General features: G+C 44.9%; 1 pseudogene; it reads left to right on the forward strand.

Annotated features, from left to right (window-relative positions):
• The window catches only part of LOC149462839 (uncharacterized), a 45,296-nt pseudogene extending 34,332 nt beyond the window's left edge, over positions 1-10,964 (forward strand).
• The last annotated feature ends 6,779 nt before the right edge of the window (positions 10,965-17,743 follow it).

Here is a 17,743-nt window from a genome sequence, read left to right on the forward strand (position 1 = left end):
AAACGTATTTGGTTCAGATGGTGTTAAGCATGTGTGGCGGCAACCAGGTGAGGAGTACAAAAACAAGTGTGTCTTGCCTACAGTCAAGCATGGTGGTGGGAGTGTCATGGTCTTGGGTTGCATGAGTGCTGCTGGCACTGCGGAGCTGCAGTTCATTGAGAGAACCATGATTGCAAACATGTACTGAAACATACTGAAGCAGGGCATGATCCCCTCCCTTCAAAGACTGGGCCTCAAGGCAATATTCCAACATGATAATGACCCCAAACACATCATGAAGGTAAAGGTGATGGACTGGCCAAGCATGTCTCCAGACCTAAACCCTATTGAGCATCTGTGGGGCATCATCAAACAGAGAGTGGAAGAGTGAAAGGTCTCTAACATCCACCAGCTCCGTGATGTCATCATGGAGGAGTGGAAGAGGACTCCAGTGGCAACCTGTGAAGCTCTGGTGAACTCCATACCCAAGAGGGTTAAGGCAGTGCTGGAAAATAATGGTGGCCACACAAAATATTGACACTTTGGGCCCAATTTGGACATTTTCACTAAGGGGTGTACTCACTTTTGTTGCCAGCAGTTTAGACATTAATGGCTATGTGTTGAGTTAATTTGAGTTCTGGGTCAGTGATTCAAAAAGTATGGATGCCACTGAATCATCATGACAAATAGCAATTTTAGAATGAAAGATCAGCAATTGCAGTCTATATGTTCCCTAAGTACAGGTTTTCTATAAGTGTTAGGTGACATGGGGGCAGAACTTTTACAGAGGAATCTTAAAATCGTTTTAAGGCTAGGTTCACACCTATGCAGGTTGCATTCGAGCCGTTTCTGCACCTGCGTTTTGCATTGTCTTTTTGCCGTGTTTTTGATGCATTTTTGGTTTTTTTATTTTTTTAATTTTCTTGTTGCTAGGCAGATTTAAAACGCAAAAAACAGCAAAAACACAATAAATGTGTTTCTGCTGTATTTCCATTGAGGTCTATAGAACCAAAACACAAATGTTTGCGTTCAAAAGAGTCCCTGACCCTAGGTTCACACCTAAGCATTTTCTGCAGCATTTTGCATTTTGCAGAAACACAGTACAGTCCATTTCACATGATGTCCTATGGGACAGGTTCGCATCTCCACGTTTTCAACCAGTGTGTTTTTTGGAAAGGGTCAAGGACTTTTTTGAATGCAAACAGTTGCGTTTTTGGTACTATAGACTTCAGTGGAAATGCTACAGAAAAACATGTATTGCAGTTTTGCCACATTTTTGATGCATTTTAAGTCTGCCTAGCAACAAGAAAATTAAAAAAAAATGAAAGAAAAAATGCAAATTGCATCAAAAATGCTGCAAAAACACAGATGCAAAATGCAATACAGAAACGGCTCAAACGCAACCTGCATAGGTGTGAACCTAGCATGAACCTTTCTAAAAAACGCACTGGGTGAAAATGCACAGATGTGAACATGTCCCATAGGAAATCATGTTAAATGGACTGTACTGCATTTCTGCAAAACTCAAAATGCTGCAGAAAACACTTACGTGTGAATCTAAGGTAAAGGCTTCATTTTTTTTCTACCTTAATGTATGTGCTGCATTAAGGTTAAAAACTTCTGTGACCAGGATCCCCCCAGCCCCCTCTAAATGACTACCTTACCATCTTGATCCAGTGCTGTGCCCGATCAGCTGATCTCTCCGCTCTCTCTCCTCACAGGACAGAGAGGCAGCAGTGGGAGCCATTGGTTCTCACTTATGTCAAACAAATCCTGTGACAAGGGAGTGGGAGATGGGGCCAAGCTACCCTGTCTGTGTCTATTGACACAGGCAGTGTGGCTCAGGATCAAGCCTGCACATGTTTCCCCATAGGAAGTGTCTGACATTTCACCTCAGGGGCAGATTACTTAGGCATAGTGGGACATGTGAACAGATGGGAGACAGTCACTTTAAGATGAAATAAAAGGGAATTAATTAAAGTCCATGGGAGAGAGGGTTAAGTTTTGCAGTTGCTAAGTAATAAAGCAGAACTCTGTCACTTCACTTTTTACAGCACAGGAAAGGAGCTCTTGCCCTGGTTCACATTAGCGTGATATGAAAGTTGCTGCGACTTCCAGGTGATTTCGCTCTATGGGTTCCCAGTGACATGGTACAAATTTGAAAAGCGATTTTTTAAAATAATTGATAAAAAGCATTCATATATGACTTTGATGGATTAATGTTTTTTTTTAACTCTCGCCTCTTCTCCCTGGTCATCCTTGCTGCCTAAAAAAATCCTTCTGAGTGTAGCAGAAACGCGTGTTCCCGCTTGCGTTTTTTTCACATTTTTAAAGCGTAAACATGAGTTGCACATAGGGCAGCTTATCCACTTGAATGGGCTGCCCTAAATGTGACAAATGCCCAAAAGTAGCTCTAGAATGTTTTCAGTTGTGGAGTGTCATGTTTTTTCAGTGCTCGTTTGCAATGCGTTTTGTCGTGCAGAAAAAGCACACATCTGCTAACCATGATTGGGGTGTCATTAACAATTAGGCTGCATTTACATCTGCATGTTTGTAAATCTGCGGCAATGCACACAGAAAATGCATGCTTTACCGCACGTTTCAGAAATGCGCTACAAAAGCGCATTGTGCTTGTGTCTCCATAATGGCAAGTATGATGCACGTTTCCAAAACATGTGGCAAAAAGCGCATTTCCTGTGAAGGTTGCTGAGCATTCAGAAGTGCACAGATGCAAATGCAGCCTAAACAGTAACGCAAACGTTACGTGTGTTGTGTGTTTTCAAAATGCACAGAAAGCATGCGTTTTCTTGTGGGTGCTGTGCATTCGTAAACACGCAGATGCGAGCGAATGGTAAGTGCAACATACATTGCTGAGCATTTTTAAAATGCATGAAAATGCATGTTTTTTCTTGTGGGTTGCTGTGTGTTTAGAAACACGCAGATGTGAACAAATGGTATCACAATCGCAAAGCGTGTTACCATTCATTTTTGAAACAAAGTGTGAGTTTTCTTGCGGGTTGCTGTATGTTTGGAAACATCCAGATGCAAAGAAAGCACAGTACATGGACTGAATATTTGGTTGCAAGGTTTAAGTGGAAAGAATTCGCTAGAGAATTTGGTTTCCAATTTTATTCTCCTTCTGAAAATGCTATTCTGTCTTTTTTGTGTTATTTAATGCATTTAGAATATTCGTATAGCCATATAACAAAATTATTAGCCGAAGTATCATTTTTCTAAAGTTTAACAATCAACCCCCATGTACCAGTTATTTTATGTTTCAGCAGGCCCTTAACGGGTATAAAAAAGCCCATATGTTGAAATATAGTAGGAGACATCTGTCGATCCCCATTTTAAAAAATATATGTGTAGCTACTGCTAGCGTATGTTTTTCAAAATATGAAGCATTGTTATTTAAAGTTTCCTTTGTTTTAGCATTCTTTAGAGCACTATGAATATCTGAGTTATTGCCATGGAATAAAGTCTCCAGACAAGGGCTGACAGTTGACCATGTGGTCCTTTTTGACAATGGAGTGCATCTGTTTATTCCTAAATCAAAAACAGACCAATTTAGTAGAGGCAGATCTTGTAAAGATTGCAGCATATGCCCTTTAGAGTCAGTTAAAAATTATTGGTCGGTGAGGCCGAAAAATAAAGATTTATTTTTAATTCATTCTGCTTTATCCCCCTTTACAAAATACCAGTTTAGTTTGGTATGTACAACATGCCTGAGACTAGCAGGTTTACAGCATCTAAGATTAACCTCTCATTCATTTAGAATAGGTGCAGCCACGGCAGCTGCTAGAATGGGCCTTAATGAAACAATAGTCAAACAACTTGATAGCTGGGAATCAAAATGTTTTCTTTTATATATCAGACCTGACCTTTCTATTTCAATTTTAGATAGTAACTAGAGATGAGCGAATTATTCAAAAATTCGGTTCGGCTGATTCGCCGAATTCGCAGATTAAATTCGCTTCGTGCCGAATATATTCGCTGCGAATTTAACTTATAAAAAGGGTGTTTCTAGGCTTCAGAGAGCCTTTATATTAGTGCAGAACACTGTACCTTTAATTTCAATGCCCTTGGAGTCTGCTGGGGAAGAGAAATAATACTGTCAGTCAGTATGACATGCAGATGAGTGCTGTCGATCTTAGAATCACCGCACACTTCACTCATTTGGGCAGTCACGGGGCCAAAACCAGAGTGTGGAGCCACAGTGTGGCGGTGGAGGCAGCAGCAATGGGAGGCCATACAGCACCCTATGACAAAATGGAACCCACCAGCAGTGTGAGGAGACCTGAAAGTGGCACATGGCAGAGTGTGGCGATGGAGACAGCAGCAATGGGAGGCCGTACAGGGACCCATGACACACTCTGGACCTGGCAGCAGCATGAGGAGGCGGTACAGGGGCCCATGACAGATTACGGGCCTGGCAGCAGCATGAGGAGTCGGTACGGGGGCCCATGGCAGATTATGGGCCTGGCAGCAGCATGAGGAGGCGGTACAGGGGCCCATGGCAGAGTGGCGGAGCGTAAGCAGCTAAAATTCAAGGCCATACAGAGGCCTATGTTAAAAAGTCCCCCCCAGCAGCAGCGTGGGGAGACGACTATCAAGAGTCCAATGGCAGAGTGGCGGAGCAGAAGCAGCTTCAATTGAAGGCCATACACAGGCCTAGGTTAAAAAGCGGAAGCCGTCAGCAGCGTGAGCAGACGACAGAGACACATGGCGCAGGGTGGCGGTGGATGCAGCAGTATTCGGAAGCCAAACACAGGCCTCGGTTAAAAAGCGGAAGCCGTCAGCAGCGTGAGCAGACGACAGAGGCACATGGCGCAGGGTGGCGGTGGAGGCAGCAGCAATGGAAGGCCATACAGCACCCTATCACAAAATGGAACCCACCAACAGTGTAAGGAGACCTGAAAGTGGCACATGGCGCAGGGTGGCGGTGGAGGCAGCAGTATTCTGAAGACATACACAGGACTAGTTTAAAAAGCGGAAGCCGTCAGCAGCGTGAGCAGACGACAGAGACACATGGCGCAGGGTGGCGGTGGATGCAGCAGTGTTCGGAAGCCAAACACAGGCCTCGGTTAAAAAGCGGAAGCCGTCAGCAGCGTGAGCAGACGACAGAGGCACATGGCGCAGGGTGGCGGTGGATGCAGCAGTGTTCGGAAGCCAAACACAGGCCTCGGTTAAAAAGCGGAAGCCGTCAGCAGCGTGAGCAGACGACAGAGGCACATGGCGCAGGGTGGTGGTGGAGGCAGCAGCAATGGAAGGCCATACAGCACCCTATCACAAAATGGAACCCACCAACAGTGTAAGGAGACCTGAAAGTGGCACATGGCGCAGGGTGGCGGTGGAGGCAGCAGTATTCGGAAGACATACACAGGACTAGTTTAAAAAGCGGAAGCCGTCAGCAGCGTGAGCAGACGACAGAGGCACATGGCGCAGGGTGGCGGTGGAGGCAGCAGTATTCGGAAGCCATACACAGGCCTAGGTTTAAAACTGGAACCCAGCAGTGTGAGCAGACGACAAAGACGCACATGGCAGAGGATGGATCTGGCAGCAGTATGAGAAGGCGGTACAGGGGCCCGTGGCACAGTGTGGTGATGGGGGCTACAGCAACTGGATGCCAGAAAGTGGCCGATAGGGCTATATACTGCATGACTACATAGGTGGTTTTTATAGTACTTTATTTTGGCCTCCCACTCAGCAGGTGTGAAAAAGGCCACCATTTTTGAACGGTAGCGAGGGTCCAACAAGGTGGACAGCCAAAAGTCATCCCTCTGTCTGATGGTTATTATTCGGCTGTCGCTACGCAAGCAACCGAGCATGCTATGGGCCATTTATGCCAAGGAATGCGAGGGACTCCCTGCCTCCATCTCCACAGCATACTGCCACGGTGCGTCTGGGTCCTCTGTCTCCTCCTCCTCCTCTACCAGATGCTCCTGCTCTTCCACTCCTGTCCGCTGAGTGGAAAAACCACCCATTTCACTCAATAATTCCTGAGCACCAATGTCCTCCTCTACCTCCTCCTCTTCTTCCTGTCCTGCCCCCACAGGGGTCATGTGGCGTTGAGATCTGTGCGCCACGTCTACCGCACCCTGACCAGCCATTGTTAACAGCATTTGTTCCAGGACGTGCAACAGAGGAATGACGTCGTTCATCCCATAGTCCTGCCGACTCACGAATAGCGTGGCCTCCTCAAAGGGCCTGAGCAAGCGGCAGGTGTCACGCATGAGCTGCCAATGGCTGACATCTAAGTTACACAGGGGAGTACCTTTATCCGCTTGTAACATCAGGAAATCGGTGATGGCCTTTCGCTGTTCGTAAAGGCGGTCTAACATATGTAGGGTTGAATTCCACCTTGTTGCAACGTCGCAGATCAGGCGATGCTGTGGAATTCCGTTCTGCCGCTGCAGCTCAAGGAGGGTGTGCTTTGCGGTGTAGGAATGGCTGAAATGCATGCAAAGTTTACGTGACATTTTAAGGATGTCTTGCAGTGGGATGGTGGATTTTAGGAACCGCTTGACAACCAGATTGAACACGTGAGCCATGCATGGCGCATGGCACAACCTTCCTTGACGCAGAGCAGACACCATGTTCTTTCCGTTGTCGGTCAACATGGTTCCAATTTTCAGTTTGCGCGGAGACAGCCATCTGTCGATTTCTTTGTTCATTACACTCAGAAGTTCCTCCCCTGTGTGACTACGTTCGCCAAGGCATACCAGGTGCAGCACAGCGTGACACCGTTGCGCCCTGCACATGTGATATGCCGGTCGGGTAATGGGACTTGGCACGGGGGTGGCGGCTGAGGACATGGCGGAAGAAGAGGTGGTAGAGGCGGACATCTTTGCTGGACCAAGGACGTGCAAACGTGGAGGCAAAAGCGGCGTGACCTGTCCAAGTTGCTGGTGCGGCTGTGACGGCACCCCGTTCACCCAGTGGGCCGTAAATGACATGTACTGTCCCTGACCGTAGTTACAGCTCCACACGTCGGCGCTGCCGTGCACTTTGGCAGAGACCGACATGCTCAAAGACTGGCCCACCATCTCTTCTACATGTGAATGCAGGGCTGGCACTGCCTTTTTGGCGAAGAAATGCCGGCTTGGCACTCTCCACCGCGGCTCGGCACAAGCCATCATTTCTCGGAAAGGTGCTGAGTCCACCACTTGGAAAGGGAGGGACTGCAGCACCAGCAACTTGGACAGGAGGACGTTCAGCTTCTGCACCGTCGGGTGCGTGCTCGCAAACTGTTGTCTCTTGGAAACGGATTCCAAGAAAGACTGCTGACGGAATCCGTGAAGAGGAGTAGCAGGAGAAGGAGCATCTGAACGAGCGGAAGATGCCAACGAGCGACAACTCCCCTCAGCAGAGGTGTTGGAGCCTTGACTGGCTGATAGAGGGCGATTGACGTCGGGTGACAGAGCAAGTAACGGAGCGGGTGATGGAGCGGGGGCTGGGGCAGGCAGAACCGCCGTATCTTTATCACGGTTTTCCCAGGCCACTGAATGGCGACGCTGCATATGCTGACGCAACGCTGTAGTCCCAACATTGGCCCCCTGGCCACGCTTGACTTTCTGGCCACATAGTCGACATACGGCTACGTTTACTTCCTCGGGCGGGGTGACGAAAAATTGCCATACCGCCGAGTAGGAAACTTTGCCCCCGCTACTCCTCACTGGCTGACTGCTACTTCCTCCGTGCACACCGGCACCACTACTGGCCGTGGTGGTAGGCTGCAGTGGAGATGGTGCTCTACTCCGTGGCCGTTTGGCTCCACTGACACTGCTGCGACCCTGCTGCCTCCTGGGCAACCCACCGACTGTTTTGCTCGCTGGCAAGCTGGCACCCTCTTCTCCTGATGATGCGGAAGCAATAGCCTGATGACGACAAGGCTGCCAAGTGCGATCAGCCTCATCATCATCAATTAGGGTCTCCGCGTCACTACTAGCCCCCTCGGCTGCGTGTGGATCAGGAGACAGACCTGTCTCTAGACCGGCTACCGAGCCACTCTCCTCGCCAGTACTTCTTCGCCTGGCTGCTGAAGAGGCGGATGTCTCCCCCCGTTCCTGACCGCCCTCTGTTAGCTCTTCCTCACTGTACAGTGGGGCTGAGCCCACAGCATGCGATACTTCGCTTGGTGAGGGAACACCAAAGGACAGGGGCAGGTCGAGGACATGTGATTTCAGTGGGCTTGCTCCCGGGCCATGCCAACGGTTGTGTCTGACGTACCCACCGACCGTTGGCTGTAGGTGTCAGAGGTGACCTGGGAAGAGGAAGACGACCGAGTCAACCAATCGATGACGGCAGGGTTGTCGGTGGAGACACGAGCGCTGTATGACACCGGGAGCACTGGCCTCTGGCTGCGACTAGTGCTGCCTCGACCCCTTCCTCTGCTGCCACGTCTGCTCGCTCCTGAAACATTGCCTCCTCTGCCACTCTTCTGCGTGTTGTCTGACATACTCTTTAATTCAATAAGCACCCCAAAAATAAAACCGGATTTAACTCTTTAAACGTACAATAGTGGTTGTGAAGCAGAAAGTCAGTTTATTTAGCACAATCGGTCAATTGCAGCTTGCCGCTGGCTGGAAACTGTACGTTTATGTCACTGGAATGCACTAATCACCCAAAAAATATTACCGCCACCAGGCGTGTAAATGGATCTAACTCTTTGAACGTACAATAGTGGTTGTGAAGCAGAAAGTCAGTTTATTTAGCACAATCGGTCAATTGCAGCTTGCCGTTGGCTGGAAACTGTACGTTTATGTCACTGGAATGCACTAATCACCCAAAAAATATTACCGCCAGCCGGCGTGTAAATGGATTTAACTCTTTGAACGTACAATAGTGGTTGTGAAGCAGAAAGTCAGTTTATTTAGCACAATCGGTCAATTGCAGCTTGCCGTTGGCTGGAAACTGTACGTTTATGTCACTGGAATGCACTAATCACCCAAAAAATATTACCGCCACCCGGCGTGTAAATGGATCTAACTCTTTGAAATTACAATGGTGGTTGTGAAGCAGAAAGTCAGTTTATTGTACACAATCGGTCAATTGCAGCTTGCCGTTGGCTGTAAACTGTACGTTTCTGTCACTGGAATGCACTAATCACCCAAAAAATATTACCGCCAGCCGGCGTGTAAATGGATTTAACTCTTTGAACGTACAATAGTGGTTGTGAAGCAGAAAGTCAGTTTATTTAGCACAATCGGTCAATTGCAGCTTGCCGTTGGCTGGAAACTGTACGTTTATGTCACTGGAATGCACTAATCACCCAAAAAATATTACCGCCACCCGGCGTGTAAATGGATCTAACTCTTTGAACGTACAATAGTGGTTGTGAAGCAGAAAGTCAGTTTATTTAGCACAATCGGTCAATTGCAGCTTGCCGTTGGCTGGAAACTGTACGTTTATGTCACTGGAATGCACTAATCACCCAAAAAATATTACCGCCACCCGGCGTGTATATGGATTTAACTCTTTGAACGTACAATAGTGGTTGTGAAGCAGAAAGTCAGTTTATTTAGCACAATCGGTCAATTGCAGCTTGCCGTTGGCTGGAAACTGTACGTTTATGTCACTGGAATGCACTAATCACCCAAAAAATATTACCGCCACCCAGCGTGTAAATGGATCTAACTCTTTGAACGTACAATAGTGGTTGTGAAGCAGAAAGTCAGTTTATTGTACACAATCGGTCAATTGCAGCTTGCCGTTGGCTGGAAACTGTACGTTTGTGTCACTGGAATGCACTAATCACCCAAAAAATATTACCGCCAGCCGGCGTGTAAATGGATTTAACTCTTTGAACGTACAATAGTGATTGTGAAGCAGAAAGTCAGTTTATTTTGCACAATCGGCAAACTGCAGCACCAACTGTGCACGACAGCCACCAAAAAAAAAAAGGGTGTATGTCACTTTAAATTTTCGATTCTTTGATAGCTGTGGCTCTGAGTAATGATTCTGTGTCCCTGAGTAACGATTCTGTGTCCCTGAGTAACGATTCTGTGTCCCTGAGTAACGATTCTGTGTCCCTGAGTAACGATTCTGTGGCCCTAAAGTCTCTGTGGCCCTAACTCTGTCCCTTATTACAGACAGGTCTGTCTCTCTTGAATGACCGGAGGCTAATGGAGAATTCTAAGATGGCCGCGATTTATAGCTCCACCATTACACAGTGCTGGCTGGCTGCTGATTGGCTAATGCGATCACATGTCATGATTCATGACTCATGAATGCATTATGGGTCAGCGCGCCTTGTCTGCGCGCCTTCCCAGAGATCCCCGCCCCATCTTCTCTGTCCATTTTCTCCTGTCGCCACACATGTCGCCGCCATTTTTGGGAAAATTCGATTCGTGCATCCGAAGTTTGCTAATCTTCGGATTCGTCGCAAATCGAATTTTTCCAAATCTTCGGAACGAATTCCACTTCGTCATGTTCGATTCGCTCATCTCTAATAGTAACAGATGCGTTTGGATAGTTGGACATTCATTTGTATTTTCGGCAAGAAACTTGTCCTTGGATCCGGAGCATTTTCAGATTTATTGGAAAGGTGTTAGGGGTTTGAAGTGGGTCAATTTATTTCCTCATCTTTCTAAGTTATTTGAAATTTGGCCTTTGCCTGACATGGTTATTTTTCATCTTGGGGGAAACACCATAGATGAAGTTAAAACTTTGGAATTGCTATTTATGATAAAGCAGGATATACACCTTTTCAGCTTACTACATTAGTTTTTTCTGAAATAGTTCCACATCTGTTATGGTTGTTGCACCCACAATTTAAAGCATTAGAGAACATTAGGAGAAGACTGAATAAGTCAATGGAAAAATGTATGCCATTTATTAATGGTTTTTCTTATCGACATGTGGATCTTGAAGGCGGATTTAGTGGTCTTTACCGGTCAGACTATATCCACTTATTGGACATAGGACTGGATATTTTCAATGTGGGATTACAAAATTGTGTTGAGCTGCCCGTGCTTTTGGGGTAGGCTAGGCTTGTAATACAAGTCCGGCTAGTGGAGATTGTGTTGCATTTTATTCATGCTATGCTCGAGTCCTTAATGACTGAGCAATTCAGTTTTGGATGTTAACGTTCAGTAGTATATAAAATTAATAAAAAAACTTAAAGATATTATATATTATTTGAATATTAATTTATTTACACCAATAAAAGTACCGCGGCCAAAATTTTATGCCAACAAAGCGTTTTGTGTCATTATTTATTTATAGAAAGTAGTATTTGGGGGAGGGAGTATGTGCGGCCTGCATTCCCATTGGATTATTTTTTTTTTTCAGCAAAAGTGGTCTTACACTTTAAATATGTATCCACCGAAAACATTGTATACTTTCTTCTAAATGCTCTATAGTATATAGAGTATGCTCTATAGTGCCCTATATGTTCCTGAAATGAAACTCATCTCGCGTTTCCCAGATCCAACAGGTCTACCTTGGATATTGCTCGCTTTCTGTTTATTTGTTGCTTTGTTTCGTATCCTTAAATCCCTTTATGTTATCAGAGTAATATATTTGGCCTCTAAGGTGTTAACATCCATTAACAGAAGTTACTCAGAGTCCTCTGCTAAAACACATCACCATGGAAACATCTGGAACTGTCTCTGCATTAGGGATGAGGTTATCAGACAGGAAGTCTTTGAATTACTTCAACTTTTCTTCTATATCTTTTTTTTTTTTTTAAATAAAAATATAAAGTATTACTTGAGTCAATGATGAGCTAATATTGTGGCTCGTTTTTGGCACTTGTGAAGCTTCAGATCATAAATGAAGTGTGTCATCGATAAATGCTTTTTTTGCCATGCTTTCTGTAAGGCTTAGATTTCCAAATGACCTGGGAATTGTCATTAGCTACTGTGAGCTGTTACACTTTCAAAGGTAATCAACATGTTATCAATAGCATAGAATGCATCCTTCTATTCAAAAAACATCTGTAACCAAAATGCTTTTATTTGTCGCTAGCTGGCAAATGTGAGTAAATCTTTTAAAGTGTATTAAGGTATTCAGAGCCAAGCGACAGAGAATAGCTTTGATTTTTATTGTCTGCAGTTTGTTGTAAGATAATATCCAATGGACAATTACTGTTCTCTTTTTGAACATTATATGCTTCTGAAACACACATCTGCTATCATTATAAAATAGTTATTGATTAGGCTGAAAGAATCAATTTGACTAAACTGGGGCTTGCAGCACATCATACCTACTGGCTGAGGCTAGGAGGCTGGCCAGCTACAGTTGTGTACAAAAGTTTGCATGCCCTGGCAGAAATCATGAAATTTTGGCATTGATATTGAAAATATGACTGATCATACCAAAAAACTGTATTTTACTTAAGGATAGTGATCATATGAAGCTGTTTATTAGCACATAGTTGTTTGGTTCCTTTTTAAATCATAATGATAACAGAAATCACCCAACTGGCCCTGATTAAATGTTTCCATACCCTGGAATGTTTGGCTTTGGTACAGGCACAAAAGGTGATATACACAGGTCAAAGTGGTTAATTTCCCACATATGTGGTTTTTTAAATTGCAGTTAGTGCCTGTGAATAAATAATCAATTAGTTTGTTAGCTCTCACATGGATGCGCTGATCAGGCTAGATACTGAGCCATGGGGAGCAGAAAAGAACTGTAACAAGGTAATGGAACCTTATAAAAATGGAAAATTATATAAAAAGCTTTCTAAAGCCTTGAATCTGCCAGTCAGTACTGTTCAAACACTTGTTAAGAAGTTAAAAATTCAGGGAGAAAGATTGCAACCACAACAGCCAGAAGAATTGTTCGGGATACAAAGAAAACCCCACAGGTAACCTCAGGAAAATACGACGATACTGGAACAAAAATGAGCTGCATGGCTGAGTTGCTAGAAAGAGGAATTTACTGTGCCAATGCCCCGTTACAATATGCCCGACAACACCTTCACATGCCTCACAGCTTCTGGTACACTGTAATCTGGAGCGATGAGACCAAAATAGAGCTTTATGGTCACAACCATAAGCGTTATGTTTGGAGAGGGGTCAACAAGGTCTATAGCAACATAAATACCATCCCCACTGTGGAGCAGGGTGGTGGCCCACCATGTTGTGGGGGGAGGGAGCTCTAATGGCATGTGGAATCTTGTGAAAAGTGATGGCAAGATCGATGCAGCATGTTATGAGAAAATACTAGCAGACAATTTGCATTCTTTTGCACAAAAGCTGTGCAGGGAACGCTTTTGAATTTTCCAGTATGGCAATGACCTTAAGTACAAGACAAAGTTGGTATGGGACGGTTTTGGACTTTTCAGCACGACAATGACCTTAACCACAAGACCAAGTTGACCCTTCAGTGGTTACAGCAAAAAAAGGTGAATGTTCTGGAGTGGCCATCACAGTCTCCTGACCTCAATATCATCGAGCCACTCTGGGGAGATCTCAAACGTTTGGTTCATGCAAGACGACCAAAGACTTTGCATGATCTGCAGGCATTTTACTAAGATGAATGGGCATCAATACCACCTGCAAGAATTTGGAGCCTCATTGACAACTATGACAAAAGACTGCATGCTGTCATTGATTTTAAAGGGTTGAGGAAAGTTGAAGAAAGCGCTGGACCCGCAGGTACACTCCACTGGTATTGCTATCTTAAGGTATTAATGTTGGTGAAAATGATCTGGTTCCTGGACAGATGGCTTCTACACCCCAGGGGATCTTTTTTTGCCCATACAAATACTTTGAAGCTTGGCTCCAGGCAGTATCCCCCCCCCCCCCCCCCCCACACACACACACACACACACATACACAAGCACACACTCTGCCCCTCTAACTGATGGCCATTTTACTTTATAAAAAACTCATGCTAAAAAGGCCTCTTTTACTTACAAGACACGTGGAGCACTGAGTCTTCTATCTTCTTCACTTCAGAACAAGAGGGTCTACCTTTGGTGGCTACATCACAGCATGAATGACCTGAACGCTTCCTATCAACTGTACAGAAACACAGTCCTCAGGTACCCAGAAGACTGCACAGCTTGATGATGTCATGAGTATGTGACAGACTGCAGAACTATATCACTTGAGCATCATTTCAGGAATAGCAATGGACCTACAGGTGAAACTCGAAAAATTTTAAATCGTGCAAAAGTTCATTTATTTCAGTAATGCAACTTAAAAGGTGAAACTAATATATGAGATGGACTCATTACATGCAAAGTCAGATAGTTCAAGCCGTGATTTGTCATAATTGTGATGATTATGGCTTACAGCTCATGAAAACCCCAAATCCACAATCTCAGAAAATTAGAATATTACATGCAATCAATAAAACAAGGCTTGTACATAGAACAATATCAGACCTCTGAAAAGTATAAGCATGCATATGTACTCAGTACTTGGTTTGGGCCCCTTTTGCAGCAATTACTGCCTCAATGCAGTGTGGCATGGAAGCTATCAGTCTGTGGCACTGCTGAGGTGTTATGGAAGACCAGGATGCTTCAATAGCAGCCTTCAGCTCTTCGGTCTCATGTCTCTCATCTTTCTCTTGGCAATGTCCCATAGATTCTCTATGGGGTTCAGGTCAGACGAGTTTGCTGGCCAATCAAGCACAGTAATCCCACGGTCATTGAACCAGGTTTTGGTGCTTTTGGCAGTGTGGGCAGGTGCCAAGTCCTGCTGGAAAATGAAGTCAGCATCCCCATAAAGCTTGTCTGCGGAAGGAAGCATGAAGTGCTCCAAAATCTCCTGGTAGATGGCTGCGTTGACCCTGGACTTAATGAAGCACAGCGGACCAACACCAGCAGATGACATGGCTCCCCAAATCAACACAGACTGTGGAAATTTCACACTGGACTTCAAGCACCTTGCAGTGTGTGCCTCTCCATTATTTCTCCATACTCTGGGTCCTTGGTTTCCAAATGAGATGCAAAAGTTGCTCTCATCAGAAAAGAGGACTTTGGACCAGCGAGCAACAGACCAGGTCTGTTTTTCTTTAGCCCAGGTAAGACGCTTCTGACATTGTTTGTTGTCCAGGAGAGGTTTGACAAGAGGAATACGACATTGGAAGCCCATATCCAGGATCCGTCTGTGTGTGGTGGCTCTTGATGCACTGACTCCAGCCTCAGTCTACTCCTTGTGAAAGTCCCCAACACTTTTGAATGGCCTTTTTCTGACAATCCTTTCCAGGCTGCGGTCATCCCTGCTGCTTGTGCACCTTTTTCTTCCACACTTTTCCCTTGCACATAACTTTCTATTAATCTGCTTTGATACAGCACTTTGGGAACATCCAACTTTTTTTCAATTACCTTTTGAGGCTTTCCCTCCTTATAGAGGGTGTCAATTATGGTTTTCTGCACAACTGTCAGGTCAGCAGTCTTTCCCATGATTTTGATTCCTACTGAACCAGGCTCAGGAACCCTTTGCAGGTGTTATGGCTTAATTAGTTGATTAGAGTGGGACACTTTGAGCCTAGAATATTGCACCTTTTCACAATATTCTAATTTTCTGAGATTGTGGATTTGGGGTTTTCATGAGCTGTAAGCCATAATCATCACAATTATGACAAATCACGGCTTGAACTATCTTGCTTTGCATGTAATGAGTCTATCTCATATAATAGTTTCACCTTTTAAGTTGCATTACTGAAATAAATGAAATTTTGCACGATATTCTAATTTTTCGAGTTTCACCTGTATATGGTAGAGTTAAGTAAATAAACAGAATCTTCAGACGATAATTTTTATTTAACTACTTGGCAACCGTAATATAGCCGTTAACAGCTACAGCGCGGTTGCCCAGTACTGGGAGGGCATCATATGAACGGCGTGCACCCAGGGATCCTAAGGACACAGCTGATCATGTGATGTTGTAAAAGGCCAATCACAGCGGCCTTTTAACACGTGATCAGCTATGTCCAATGACACAGTAGATCACCGGGTAAATGCAGTTGCCGGTTATTGGCTGCACTTCACGCTTCACAGCTGAGGAAAGTACTGCCGATAACCAGCAATTGTCAGAGAACAGATTGACACTGATCATCAGGGCACTGATGATCAGTGCTCTGATGATCAGTGCCCCCCACCAGTGCCCAGCAGTGCCCCCCACCAGTGCCCAGCAGTGCCACCCACCAATGCCCAGCAGTGCCACCTACAAGTGCCAAGCAGTTCCACACATCGGTGCCCAGCAGTGTCACCCACCTGTGCCTAGCAATGCCCCTATCAGTGCCCCTATCAGTGCCCAGCAGTGCCCAACATCAGTGCCACCCATCAGTGCTGCCCACCAGTGCCACCCATCAGTGCCCAGCAGTGCTGCCAGTCAGTGCCCAGCAGTGTCGCCAGTCAGTGCCACCCATCAGTGACCAGCAGTACTGCCCATTAGTGCCCATCAGTGCCACCTATCAGTGTCCATCATTGCTGCATATGTGTGCCGCCTCATCAGTGCCAGCTCATCAGTGCTACCTATTGCTGCCTATCAGTGCTGGCTATCAGTGCCACCTCATCAGTGCCCATCAGTGCTTCTTATCCATGCCACCTTATCAGTGCCCATCAGTGCTGCCTATCAGTGCTCATCAGTACTACCTATCAGTGCCCATCAGTGCTGCCTATCAGTGCAGCCTCATCAATGCACATCAGGGAAGGAGAAAAATTACCTGATTGCAAAATTTAATAATAGAAACAAAGAATTTTTTTTTTCAAATTTGTTGCTCTTTTTTTTTATTTATAGCGCAGAAAAGAAAACATCCAGAGGTGAGTAAATGCCACCAAAAGAAAGCTCTATTTGTGTAGAAAAAAATTATAAAAATGTCACATGGGTACAATATTGCATGACTGCGCAATTGTCATTCAAAGTGCGACAGCACTGAAAGCTGAAAATTGGCCTGGGCAGGAAGGGGGTAAAAGTGCCCTGTAGGGAAGTGGTTAAAGAGCTCATAAATTGGCATAGGGGTGGGATGGAGCTTTGCCTCAGAGATTGGTTTTAAAGGGAACCTTTTTATCCTTTCATTAAAAATCACATCAGCATACAACTCTGCATGCTGATTTGAATTAATTTTACATTCATTAGCTAAACAAACTTTTGCTTACAAAAGCATTTTTTGCTGTTTCTGGTTGAGTGAAGCGCTGGTATGTAGCTAGCGCCTCACAGATGTATCCTACGAGGACTTCATTACCAATGCCTTCTCCCTCAGATGATGTGCACTGTCAGATGTTCCACAAGGCAAACCCAGAGTTCCAGAAAGTAAAAATTAATTATTATTTTTTTAGTGAAAATGGCCTCTGTGAGAACTTTGGGGAGGAAAAGAAAAATAAGATATGCAAAGAATAAAAAGCCTGCAATTATGTATAAGAATATGTTTGTAGATTGCCATTATTAAACATTTCTAAAGGGGCCATTATTATAATTTCTAAGAAGGGGGGAAGTTCCTCTTCAAGTATCTCTTTTACCAGTCAGGGGCTATAAAGCAGCAGTAATGAGCATATACTGTATATGCATAGGTTACTTTGTTGCATGTAAAGATTTTGCAACATACTGTTAAAAACTTTAAGGCAGGTTAATGCAGGCCATAGATGGGTTAAAAACCGTCTGTTTTTTTTTAAATAAAGAAAAATCGGTCGTTCAATAGGCCGACGTTACCACCGACGGTAAAAAAAATCGGCTGATTTTCGTCCCGTCTACGGCCGGCATTTAATTACTTCTGTCCCTGCAGAGAGCTCCGCTATTATATTTGACATGAAAAAGTATTGCGGTTGCAACAATGTATCCATTTGTATCCATTTCAGATACAG

This window comes from Staurois parvus, unplaced genomic scaffold (genome assembly GCF_062004578.1).
Source record: "Staurois parvus isolate SC_StPar_1 unplaced genomic scaffold, SC_StPar_1.0 ptg000165l, whole genome shotgun sequence".
NCBI classification, from domain to species: Eukaryota; Metazoa; Chordata; class Amphibia; order Anura; family Ranidae; genus Staurois; species Staurois parvus.